The 13,703-nt window shown below is 41.3% G+C and overlaps 1 protein-coding gene across 2 annotated transcripts in view; it reads right to left on the minus strand.

Annotated features, from left to right (window-relative positions):
- Positions 1-10,291: 10,291 nt before the first annotated feature.
- Positions 10,292-13,703, minus strand: part of DPYS (dihydropyrimidinase) — a 62,903-nt gene continuing 59,491 nt past the window's right edge. Inside the window, exon 11 of one of the 2 annotated variants that reach the window (XM_071738176.1) lies at positions 10,292-11,467. The gene's annotated coding sequence lies outside the window, so the exon portion shown is untranslated. The remainder of the gene's footprint in view (positions 11,468-13,703) is intronic. The other variant, XM_071738174.1, reaches the window with a different exon arrangement.

The following is a 13,703-nucleotide window of genomic DNA, read 5'->3' on the forward strand; positions in this document are numbered from 1 at the left end:
ATAAATAAATAGAACTGTTTGCTGCTATTGGGACCTTTTTTTTGGAACTGGATACATCCATAAGTTTTTAAGGCTCAGACATGAAACCTGAGATTTCTGTATGCTGTACTGTAGCCATATAAACTACTGTTTTCATATTTATTGCCAGGAGTATCTTTTATAATGCTAATAAAATTAGTAGAGAGTCAGAATGTATAAACAGTCACTGAAGGAAACAAAGATGTGTCAAGAGGGAGTTTTCTGTAAATGGAGAAGTAATTCTGTGTGGCTAGACCATGAGAGGCTTCAGAGGTTTCTAAAGGGATCATTGCCTGTAACTGGAAGGACTGGACTCAGTGACCCTTTCTGGGATGCTTGCCTTTCACAGACTCCTTACGAAATCACAGAACATTCATTGAAGTAATATCTAAGTACAGTAAACACATTCCCAATTTTTGAAAATTAATAAAAAATATAGATAAGTAAATAAATATGTCAAACCTTAATGCACAGAGTATACTGTATACCTTGCCTTTGTGTTTAGAAGATGCTTCCCAAAATGAGAATCCAATTTAAAATTGTTATATGTTCTTACCCTTTTTCCACTCACACTTCTGCTGCTCCAATGGGTCCTAAGGTTGGTGGTTGCATTCTGGTGTTGGTGGGGGAGTTTCCAACAGTTGAAGTGCCTTTCTAGAGGAATATGTTGTTCATATTATTGTTAGTTTCCTCTTCTTCTTTCCAAGGTCCACCTGGAGCCATCCTCTGCTAACATACTCTTGCACCTTTGTTTTTTCTTCTCTAGTCTGCAGCTCCATGTTGTATCCAAATGACTGCAAATGGTTCTTTTTACAAATGTTAGATACTACTTGTCCTCTCTGTTGCCCCCAAAACCAGTTTTCTTCAGATCCAGCTCTGTATTTCTTTAACTGACCATTAGGGAACAGTTTATAGCTACACAGTCTATAATGACAGCCTCTGCCCCATCTCTTGTCACCCCTTGCCTATGCTCCTCTGTGTTGCACCCTGTTTCCCTGCTTCTCCAGGTCTCTGCTGTCACACCAGGTGACATCCTTGACATCCTTGCACTACATCCTTGTGTTGGAGTGGTCAATGTCTCACTCAGTGCAGAACAGCTGCTTGTTACTGACTGGTATCTGCCTAAAACTAGAGTTGTGTCACACAAAGTAGAAGATATTAGCCATAGACACCTGAACAATCAGAAAACTTGCTGTCACAGCTAAACCAAGTAAACCAGAGCTGTAGGCATGCTGGGGAGAGTTCAGATGGGGCAAGCCTTACAGGCGTCAGTCCTGAAGCCTTGCAGGCTCTTATCAAAGCTGATTAGCTGTTACTAGTGATAGCAATACTGTAGTACGGGTCTACATGGTTACACAGTCCCTTGATGTCCCCTTGCTGTGGTTTGGGGATGTGCTGCCTGTCTCAGCAAAAGCAGAGCAAAGCAAAAACAACATCAGAAGCAGATGTGATTTTTTATTTTTCCTGTTGAGACAATATGTGACCAACATTATGTTCAGAAACTGCCTCTTGAAGACCAAAATTATGCTGGGAAAAGAAATCATGTGAAGTGTCTGGGATGACTCTACAAAACCTGCAAGTGCCTCCATAACCTGGAGAGAGCAGAGAACTTGGTAAAAACCCCCTTGAGTACTGCAGCCTACAAAGTCCTGAGGTCCCAGATCTTCAGTATACAGCAGTTTGCTCTGCAGCTTTACCTCCAATGCTAACAGAACCCATCAGAAGAAATGTGGCTAGCAGGTCAAGGGAGGTGATTATCCCCCTCTGCTCTCATGAGACTCTGGAATACACCTATCCTGTTCTGGAGCCCCCAACATAGGAAGGACATGGAGCTCTTGGAGTAAGTCCAGAGGAGGGCCAGAAAGATGATCAGATGGCTGGAACACTTATGAGGACAAGGCTGAGAGTTGGGGTTGTTCAGAGAGAAGAGAAGAGAAGAGAAGAGAAGAGAAGAGAAGAGAAGAGAAGAGAAGAGAAGAGAAGAGAAGAGAAGAGAAGAGAAGAGAAGAGAAGAGAAGAGAAGAGAAGAGAAGAGAAGAGGAAATATCTCTCCAGCCCCAACCAGTCTATGATTCTATGAAATCTAGGAAAATTGGGAGAATAGTTCTTCTAAAACATAGCCATGAGGAGCCTAAAACCATGGTTTATCTCTCACACTCCCATTTTATGTAAAATGTGTCTGGCTTAAAGTGCTACTTTCCCAGCCTCTCCCAGGGCTGTGAGACCACCCTGTGCTCATCACTGTGGTGGTGTCAGAGCGGTGCTGGCACTCGGGAAGGTTCCTGTGGTGGGAGGAGGTGAGTGGCAGGGCTGATGGGAAGGTTTCTGAGTTACACAGTTTTGTGCTGTAGGCTGGGGACAGCCTCTTGTAGTAGATATTATTATACATTTACATAACAAAAACAAATTAATGTAATAGTTGAATACATGTTATCCTGGTTTTAATTGGAAGGAAAACCACAGCTATGTTGTGCAGCCAAACATGTTCTTCAGGCAGACCAAAAATGTGAAGATTGCCTCTCTAAGCCAGCTATTGTGTTTCAAAGCAAGGGGCAAGGATTTACAGTCCCCACCATGATCTGTAAAAGCTTGTCTGCCTGCAGTGTCACCATCAGATGAAATACAACACTTCCATAAGTGGTGTTTCTCCATGAGAAATGTCTGAATCAAATACTTGTCAGGGCAATGTTTGCCATACCCTACCTTTGACTCATGCGAGACAGATCTGTATCTCCAGCCACAGTAGTCATAGCTATTGGCAGAGACATTTTTTAAGTTCCTCTCATTGTGTTATTTGTCAGGCACAACCATTAAGGGATTATTAGCAGATAATCACTACTTAAAACATGTTCTGATGCCACTAGAAGGGCTTACTTCAACTTTTACATATACCCTTGTATTTTTATGTTTACCTGAGCGATGGCACAATAGAGACATTACTCTATTCCATTTAAATTTAAAGTTAAGCTTTTCTTATAAGTTAAAGGGGGGGAAAGAAGCTTGGAAAAGGTCTTATAAAAACCTGAGCAGAGAAAAGGACTGGCAGAAAGAGCTCATCTGAGCAATCTGGGCATTCCCTTCTGTAATTATTTTGGTATCAGGAAAAGATGAGTCCAATTCTTGCTCATGTAGTCAGCACGTGACCCTTTGGAATAACAGGCCAGTTTTACCCACTCTGTATTGGGTTTGATATCAGGTTTGAACAATCCCTTGCTCCTCAAAATTAACTGTATGTATCTCTGGGATTTCAGGTCAAGTTGGGCTGACTAACTTAGCATAAACTGCAGCATGCCCAGGATTAGATCTCTTTAGTTCTCTGATCCAGAGGTTTGCCCTGGGTTTTCAGTACCTTCCCAGGGACCTGCATTGGCTTCAAGCATCACATTTGGAAGCTGCACAACTGGAGCTGCTCACACCTATCTTGTTAGCTATAGAGAAGAGCCTTGGTGCATATATACCCTTAGTTTCCATCAATTGCTTCTATAACCATTGAATTGCCCAACATGCAATTGTTGCAGTCCTCACTGGTCACAGGTGTCCATCAGGTTTTAATCAATAAAGTTGCATTGGCATTTGAAGATTTATTTAGGCATGACAGCTACTGCATCAGTCCCACCTGGATCAACAAACTAGGTGATCCTCTGCCTATATTGGCAGAAGGGCACAAAATGAGAAGCATTTTCAGAAATTACTACCCATGCTGTTAAGTGTCCTCTAGTCTGTATGTAAAAATCAGATATTCACCAGCTGGAGAGAAGCACCATCACGAGGCATGGCTACACAGCTGTAGAGACCCATGCTCTAGGCACTGCTTCCAGAAATCCTGGAGTTGCTTCTGCCTCTGCCTCTACTCTTATTTAGTTGCTCCCATTCACAACTTCAGCCTCATAACATACACAATTCCTTGTTCTGTACTTTGTGCTTTGTACATCTGTAGGTCCTACTATCTAGAGCCAAGTCCAGACAGCAGATGGTCTCCAGCTATATCATTGAGTGCCCTGATTCCATCCATCTTTCCTGTCTGTTTGAGTGAAGCAACTCAGAGTAGGCAGGAGGCTGGCAGGAAAGCAGCAACCATCAATGTAGGATTCGGCCTTTTCACACTGAGAACCTCTGCACCAATCCTAAGCATGGAGTTACACACAGCATTTCCCTAAAGGTGTGGGTTTGGTTATTGTGGCCACTGGGCTATATAAGAACCATGATGGGAAATCCTTCCTGGCAGAGGGGATCCCTGCAGCCTCAGCTGAGCTTTGCACTGCTTGTCTCCATGTGAAAGAGGCTGGTGTGATTAAGAAGCCACTTATTGTTCCTACTGAGCAACCTTACTGGTGCATGACTGATTTATGCCACTCTATCTGTACTATATTACACATAAAACCCCATGAGTTTAAGTACTTTAATAATCTCTGTTAAAAATTAGGCCATACTATCTGACCTGACATTACTATCATTTTTTTCTCTGCTAAGGCCTTATATGAAATTCACTGATTACAGTAGACTTAGGTGCTGTGATAAATGCAAAGTGAAATCCACACTGAATTTAGAAACACATGGGCATGATCTGCTGATCTTGGTGATATTTACTCTGATAGCACTGTGTTCCCTGCTTGTAGCTGAAGAAAGAAAAAACTGCCAACAAGACCTAAAACAGAAACAAGACACATCATCTCTGGCATTGACATGGACATCAAAGCAAACTCAGGCTGGGACAGAAGATAATTTTGGGTTATTCCTGACCAGCTGCTGTCTTAACCTGTAGTCATTGTGCATCATGCAGTCTAAGTCATTACAGCTTCTGTGCAAGGACCTTCCACTTTCTAAGTGAGTACGTCACTGGCAGAGCCTTAGTTTGACCCTGAGGTTTTGCAATGCTCAGTGGCTCATGTATTTTCCTGGCAAAAAACCTCCAGTCCCTCGTCTTTGTTTCAGTAAGGTTAGTCATTCCCTTAAGTACAGCTTCAATAACACAAGTACTTTATTACAAGAGTAGTCAGAATTTGAAGAATTTTCCTTAGTAATAGTATAAATAGTGTATTTATAGGAGAACTTGCAGAGGGGAATGCAGATTCAGTTAACAATAACCATATTTGCACTTTATTTGTCTAAAATGCATAGAAATACTGGAATTATCTTCCTTGTTGGTGTTCCCAGACAAGTTCAGATGTTGTTGAGGGAAGGAAGTGAAGGAACAAGCCCTCTGAAGGAAGCATGAGAACGTCACAAACTTGTAACTTTGTTAAAACTGTGCATTACAGACCTTGAAAATGCTATTTAGATTGTAACTTGAAATGGGCTATCTTGAACTATCCTTAAAATGTCCAAACATCCTTAGCTCTGCCCTACAGAGATGAAATCCCAGAGCCATCCCATTTATCTTGAAAGGGTGCTGGCTTAAGCACGTCAAGCATAGAGAGGGAAGAAAAAGGAGAGATAAAAAAATTATGACCCTGAAGAAGCAATTCACTGTGTTTTATTTTTCTGTCTTTCCTGGGCACAAGTGCCTGCAGCCCTGAAGCACTTCTGTGGGACTCAATTTTGCACAGCCACAATCTTTTGGATGGGAATGAGTGGTTTTTACATTTCTTTCCCTAAAAATAAGCCAGAAAGAAGCAATTGTGTGTATCTTTTGCCCAGTGGAGGGAGGATTTGTGTCCGTTTCTTGCATTATCTGGGGTCATTTAAGGCAATTTTTTTCCCCAGAAAATGCCTTCAGCACTAGGCAGCTCAGGGAAGGGCTGAGGAGCAAGGAGAGAAGCAATAATCTGGTGCCCCTGAGGCCTGACCATTACAGCCACCCCAGTAAGAGACAGCATCACATCTGTGGGGCACACTGTGTGGTCAGTGTGTGTCAGATGCCCAGCCCACCCCTACAAGCAGACCTCTGAGATGACTTTGGTGGGGTGTACATAACATGTGCTTAGCTGCAGCTCCTTGTAGATCTAATCATGCTGGTGCAACTGATGGTTCCCACCATCTCCAGTGTGGTTTCAACTATTTGTTCAGAAATATTTCAACTGATAAAATAACATTGTCATGTTTTGTGTTGTTTTCAGCTCAAATCAGTTCCCTGTTCCTCACCTGGACTCCCAAGGTGTGATGCCCTCAGCTGACAGTGAAAGGCAGGAACCACAGAAAAAGGAAGGAAAGGATAGCAACATCTGGTGTCCTGCATTTTCCTGTGAAAACATGGAGATGAAACAATGGATTCATTTTGACCCAAGCAGCCACCCAGATTCCTTTTGCAGCAGATGGAAGGACACAAGCAGCTGCACCATACTGTCCATTTCATCCTACAGCAGTCAGGACATATAGGACATATAGTTCACATTGTACACAAAGAAAACTGTGAGTGGCAAGCCTTTGTATAAGATGTAAATGAGGTCAGTGCCACTCCTAAAGCCTCTCAGGGCCTGAAGGCAGTACTGGAAGATCTCTTGAGACCACAGACATGTATGATCCACCTAATTGCTCTGAAGTGCCAAAGTAATTTTGAATATATCTCTTTTTTTTTTTTTTCTTGACAGAGTACATTAAAAGGATTTTCAAGCATTACCACAGGCTAGGGAGTCAACAGACTGGAAAGAAACTTTGCAGAGAAAGTTCTGGGAGTGTGGACAAGAGGTTGACCAAGAGCCAGCAGTGTGCCCCTGAGGCAAGGAAGCCAATGCATCCCAGGCTTAGTGTTGCCAGCACGTCAAGGGAGGTGACCCTTATTCTCTGTTCAGCACTGGTGAGGCTCAACTTAAGCTCTGTGCCCAGTGCAAAGTTTTCCAGTTCAAGAGAGGCAAGGACATATTGGAACAAGCCCAGTGAAGGGTAAAAAAGATAATTATGGGATTGGAGAATCTACCACACAAGGAGAGACTGAGAGCTGGTATTATTTAGGTTGGAGAACAAATGCCTGATGATCTCATCCGTGTGTGTAAATACCTGGAAGGTGTGGGTGTAAAGAAAAGGAGCCATATTCTTCTCAGTGGTGCCCAGTGTAGGGACAAGAGGCAGTAATGGCCCACTGAAAGAAGGGAAATTCCATTTAACCATAAGAAAAATACATTTTTAGTGTCTGGTTGGTAAAACGGTGGAGCAGGTTTCCCAGAGGTTGTAGAGTCACCATCCTTGGAAATATTAAGAACCTGACTGGATGTGGCCCTGAGCAATCTACTGCATTTGACCCTGCTCTGAGCAGTAGGCTGGACCCAACAATCTCCAGAGGTGTCTGCCAGTCTCAAGTACTCTTTGTTTCTGTGATTTTTCAAAGACCTGGTTTTAAAATATTTTTCCTTCATATTGCCATTGCTGGTAAGTGTTTGTGGATGTCTCAGTAACAGCCAACATGATTCACTTCAATTAGCTCAGCTTCAAATTTTCTAGGCTCAGAACAGGTGATTTGGGGTATGTGTTTTGTTGTTATCTGTATCTTGCTGATGAGCAGCTTTATCTTAACTTTAAAACCACATTTATCTAGAAATATCTTTGAGCTATAAAAATTAGTGAAGAGTTCATAAATAAACACTGAATAACATCCGTTGCTATTTTTAATGTTTTGCTGTTATAGAGTCTGGTGGTAAAACCACTCACATTTTTTCAACTTTTAAGGAGAGATTCAGAACAGAGCAAAGCAGTCAGAGCACATTGGCCGGCAAGCCCATGTTTACATTGCAAGAGCAGCACAAAACAAGCCAAGCTTTACTTGTCTTTTGTTCTCAAATGTCTCATTTCCTTAGCACACTCTATTATAAAGAGCAGTATAGTATTTATAAAGGGGCAGAATAGTTCTAGTTCCTCTTTTTCACATCCCTGCTTCACTACATAAAATACAAGCAGTATAGGTCAATGGTAACAGTCAGACAGGAGAAAACTCCCAGCTGACAGCTACAATGTCATATAAAATAATCAATAAAATAGTCATTGTTTAGGGTGTTTACAATGTAATATGTTTCTAAATCCAGTTGATGCAAAAGATCATTCTGACTTTGAAGCCCAGCTAAAGTTTGGATGATCTGGGTTTTTGCACTACCAGACTCATTTGGGACACATTCAAGACAAGAAAAATAATTGTTATGATGCCCTTAAAGTCAACATACACTCCAGAGCTGACACAAAAAATGGATGAACCGACTCACATGCTGGCAGAGCATGTGCTCTATTTTCCAAACATTAAATTCTTCAGTTATCAAAGTTAGGATGTGACAGTCTGAATGAATAGACAGCTAGCTTAGTAAAAAACTGTTAGGGTGGTCAGGCTCAGAGGCTGGTGGTTAATGGACCATAATCCGCCTGGATGCTGCAGAAGTAGAGTGCATGGATCTATCTGGGGACCTGTCCACTTAAACATCTTTACTGATGGCCTGGAGGAGGTGGTGCAGTCTGCTCTCATCATGTTTGCAAACAACACCAAACTTGGGACAGAAATCAGTCAATATGTTTGAGGGCTGTGCTGCCACCTTGTAAGGCTGGGAGGAATGATCCAAAGGACCAATTCAGGGAAGTGCAAAGTCCCGTACATGGATAGAAATAGTAGAATCATGCAATAACAGGATAATTCAGGTTGGATAGGACCTGAGGGGTACAGACATTAGAGTTCAGGTAATGTGTCCTGATGGGGTGAGCTGGAATGGGAAGCTGTTCAGTTTCACTCTAAACACATTTGAGAAATCACTCACCTTTTATGAGATGCAAGTTCTGAAATGCAAACTGTAGTGAAATTTTAACCTAGAGAATTACTGCAAAAGACTACTTGGCAGTATTTATTGTATTTAATAGTTTGGTATAGGACTAGCTCCTGGCTTTGGTGTAAAACAGAAGTATTCAAAACACCATAGAACAATAAGGGCTTAGTGGTGTTTTTTTTAAGAGAGTGCATACCAGGCAGTGTTACTCCATGCCAGCTCCCAATATTAAGTTGAGAAGTATCTCAGAAAGACATTTACAGGGCTGCAGAAGCATACAGTTGCCTGGCACTGGGCATGGGCTCTGTCAGGCATGAGCTGGCACAGGATGGAGCTGGGAGCTCAGGGAGCTCAGGGTTGTGGCATGTTGACTGCAGATACATGGGTGCTGCTAGCCCAAACTCAGGCTGGCTTATCAGCAAGGATAAACCAAGATAGCAGGCTGGCAGGGGAGGTGGCAGAAGTGGCAGCCCTGGGGTACCCAAGGGAGTAATGGGAGATGGAAATTGTATGGGAAGGGAGCAGGAGCTTGGAGGGCAGAGAGCCAGAGGATGGCCAGGAGGAGAGCTTGATGGGTGTCTGCACTTCCAGAGCCCCACAGGAGTTTGTCAACACATCATGAGCACAGTGACCACATCCCTGTCTGTGTCCCAGAGAGCTGGTGGGAACCCAGCAGCATTGAAGGGATCTCTAGCAACTATGAGCAGCTCAGCAGGTGGCTTCCCACTGCTGGGCAGATATCACTGTTCTGAGTCATGATACCCTGATTCCCATGGCACCACTGGGATTTATGTCTGTCCCACACTTTCTATGGACCCAAAGGGTGCAGACTGTCTCTGCTGTAACTTTTACCTCCACAGGGACTTGCTGTAAGTTGATGGACTTAGACTGGCTTCAGAGTTTCTGTCTCAGATGAATGTGGCTTTATTCACACTCCTTTTCCTCCAAAACTGTTGATTTGGCATCTCATGAGTGCTGCCTGACTGCATTTGTGCTGCTGAAGGATCACTCAGTTATCTCCCCTCTGACATCTGCTGGGTGGCTCTGAGCATCACTGCTACCATTCTGCAGCTGGCTCAGAGCAGATCCTGAGCCACCTCTCCTGGTTGAGTTTGCAGTGGCTCCTTCAAATGCAAAGCAGGTAGCACAATGTATGTTCAGGCAAAACATAAACCCCTCTGTTTGTTACAGTGTAAGTCCAGAGTAGCATCCATGTTGACTTCAAGAACAGCAGGACAGAGTGAGAAGTCATCAAAACACAAGCAACAAGCATTCCCAGTGACAGCTGTCACTGATTTAAAAACCATTCTCCATCCACATTGACAACTAGCACATGAATAATAAATAATACACTTCAGACAAAATATTTTGTACAATTACTGTTTCCTCAGATGGTCATATTATGTTACTCAGAACTGTAGTCTCTTCTCTTGCTTAACACAAATGTGTGTTAACACAAATGACTGCTTTTGTCACCACTTGGCTAAACTAATGCAGAGCTTGAAAAACACATTTCCATTTTCACAAAAGAGTGAACTATTTGCACGTTTCTCCTTTGGGATATAAAATTCAGAATAATTGCCATAAACACAAAAGATGCTATAGGAGAGTTTTAATTAGAAACAAAACCAAAATAAAATGCACACAATAATTAGGGGTTTGGGAAACAGAAACAAGACTCATTCTTTTTTGACAAACAGACTAATGACTGGTTTTAATGTGATGCTTTGTATCCATTAAGCCATTTATCTCAACCTTTTTTAGTAAAGAACTTAAACTTTGAGGGAAAAAAATCCACAGGCCATTTTGTACAGTCTTCCAAGTACTGGTTAGCAAATTTTTGGGGGGGGGAGGAGAAAAATAACTGAAGAACTTGTTATTTAGATAAACAAAATAATATTTTGCAACATTTATAATTTTACAGACATTTAAAAAATATTATTTAAGCTTGGAGTTTGGACAGATCACATTCTGGCCAGCTGCATGAAATTACTCCTGTGCAGGGTTTTAAAATCCATTTAGTGCAGTTTGAGGGCATGTTTTCCAGCCATGAAAAGGTGAAGGATCATTAGCCCTGGGGGTACATGCTGAATAACCCTGATTTTGGCTAGGAAGGTGTGAACTCTTGCCATCAGACACCCCAGAAAGGCCATGTACGCCTACCCAGAGGCATCTCAGGTTACTGTTGGCACCAAGAGCTGCAGTAACGTGCATCGAGCACATCGGCATCTACCAATGTGTGTGTGGATCAACTGCAGAGATGCTTTGCTCATATTCCTTGTAACAGTCTGACAAGTGGAATGAAGACATTTCAGTCAGGCTGTAAAAAGACCTTATGTTTCTCCTGACCCACACAGAGGCACACCCTATCACTCTGAAACTGGACAAAATCCATGAAACGCAAAGATGTATGAGAAAGAGCCATCAAAGAAGAGTGCTCAAGGGTAGGTCAATGTATCAAGGAAGATACATTTTATTGTTTTGTCTGGATCTAGGTTTTGTTTGGCTTGCATAAAGAAAAAAATAATCAGTTTATTAGAAATGTTAATATAGTTTGTGTGGCTATGAGACACCATGTGTTCTTACTGAAAACTAGATTTTCTTTTTGGATCAAAGCGTGGAGACTTTTTCTGTAGTAAAAAGTCAGGTACAACAGCCCTCAAATTTTCCCAAAAAGAAGACAAACCCATCATCTCAAACCAATTACCTTCTACAGAAATTCCACTGATGTAAAGAACTAGGCCTTTGCTCTTGGCAAGGACATGGGGGTTGTGGCACTAAAAAAACCAAAAATCAATCAAGAACATGAAAGGAACTAATTGTATCTTAAGAGAATGAAAATTTAGTGAGCTACAGGAAAGGAAGGGTTAATACAAAACATGCTAATAGGTATTCCTTATACTGCAGCAAGGACAAATTCCCCATGCCATTGGTATTCTGAATAAATGGTATGACAAGGTCTTTTTCTTACCTAACCTGAGCTGTACTGTCTACCTAATAGTTAAGTAAGGAAGATATAAATCTTCTTGGGAAACTTTAATGAAATAAAGAGGACATTCACTGACTTTTACTGAATTACATTTCCTTTTAAACAGACATTTCACCTCAATAATATTTAAACAATCTCCATAGAGAGGATAAAGAAAATAGCATGAAAGTTTTCAGTATAATTATGATAAGGAGAGAAGGTCCATAGAGAGCTGGTAAATCAGGAAAAGAGAAAAGTACTTACAGTGTATTGAGCATCTTCCTTTATCCCCACCCAATTGAATCGAACATTTATGGCATGCCAGAAGCAAGGAAAATGCAGTAATTATGTTATAGTGCTGATAGAATGTTCTTTGGGAACATTGAAAAGTACTTAACAGAGCATTTGTCAGCTAACAGCAAGTTTTTCATCAAGAATTATTGATCTTAATTATCCCATGGTAGAGCTTTTAACATACAATATAATCTACATTTCATATTTTAAGCATATCTCAGGGTGATTCTCTTTGCAAAGTAAAGAAAAAAAATTCTTTACTGCTGCAGGTCCTCACAGGAGATGAGCCAGCCTCAGACTCAGTCCCTGTCTTGCTCCAGGAGTATAGGCTGGTGTCTCCAGACAGTCCTTAGTAGAGTCATGGCTATTGTCAAGCTCTTTCAGCATGGTGTTGTTCAGCCCATTAGCAATTACAATTCAACACAAATGGATTCTCAAAACAGCTTACTTTCCTATACACCTCTCAGACAAAATCAGGTGTTAACTATATTTTCCTGGCACTGGCATATGGTCTGCACTGTTTGAGCACTCGAAGAAAAGCTCAGGATCTGGCTGGCTAACTTCAGTTGGAAAGTTGTTTCCCTCAAAGCCTCCTCAACCCCTGTTTTCTGTCAAATGCCCTATTATCTGTAAAAGCTTTCATGCTGAAACCTGTTTGCTGCTCAGAAAATCTACATTTGCCCCAATTTTTCCATATTTACAGAATGCTTTTTAGTTCCAAAATGGCTTATCTCATCTTGTACACAATCTTTGCTTGATTGCAGGAAAGGAAATGGCTGATTAGCTGTTTTGTCCTAACAAAATACGAATGTTGGTAAATGCTAATTGACATTATGATTATCAAAGGAAGAATAATATACTGGAAGTCTGAATGTTGCTTTCAATAGAAATGCAGAAGGAAGTGAATCTACCAGAATAGAAAATCCTTTTCTTATAAAACACATACTTTAACATTTAAAGTTGTTTTGTAAATTTCTCTTCATTAGATGTATACTAAGAGTGCTTAACTGTAACAATTTTAAAAAAATAATTGCTGCAATCGTTGTGTCAGACTTAATTCAACACTTATAATTAATGGTTTAAGATTAAAAAAAAAAATATATAACCAAAGAACGTTTCCTCCATTCTTCTCTCTTTGCAGACAAGTGGTAGAAGGCAAAGGTAGGAACTGGAAGAAGGAAGAACTGCCCACTGAGGGAGAATAGGTTCAAGATCAGTTTAATTCACTCCAGTGAGACAAACCAAATAAACAACAACAAAAAATCCATTACAGAAGCTCTAAAGGCCTGGTATGAATCATTGTCATCATATGTCATCATTCTTATTGTGGGTCCTTCCCAGGATATCTCTACTCATTATTGTCTTCTCTTTGTGCCATTGGACACCCTGCAACTTGGGGCCCTGCAGAGGCAGAAATGGGAGCATCATTTTAAGGGGCTGCTCTTTGCAAGTCCTTCTCCTTGCAGAGGCTCCTGAGAGCCTTCCTGCAGTCCAGGTCAATGTTAAGTTTTATGAACAAATATATGCTGATCACTCCCTTTCCTCTTCTATTTTCTCTCTTCTTTCTTCTTTTCCACATCGATGCAGAAGAATTAATCTACAGCTTTTTGACTGAAGCAGCTGGGGGAACTGCTGGATAATGCATATTCTCAGTCCCTGAGCAGTTTTGGCTAAAACCTTCATTGGTTTTATGCTTTGGAGGACATAAACTATGGTGTTAATTGCTTAATGGTGACAGAACTTTTAATATT

The sequence above is a fragment of the Heliangelus exortis genome, chromosome 2 (assembly GCF_036169615.1).
Source record: "Heliangelus exortis chromosome 2, bHelExo1.hap1, whole genome shotgun sequence".
NCBI classification, from domain to species: Eukaryota; Metazoa; Chordata; class Aves; order Apodiformes; family Trochilidae; genus Heliangelus; species Heliangelus exortis.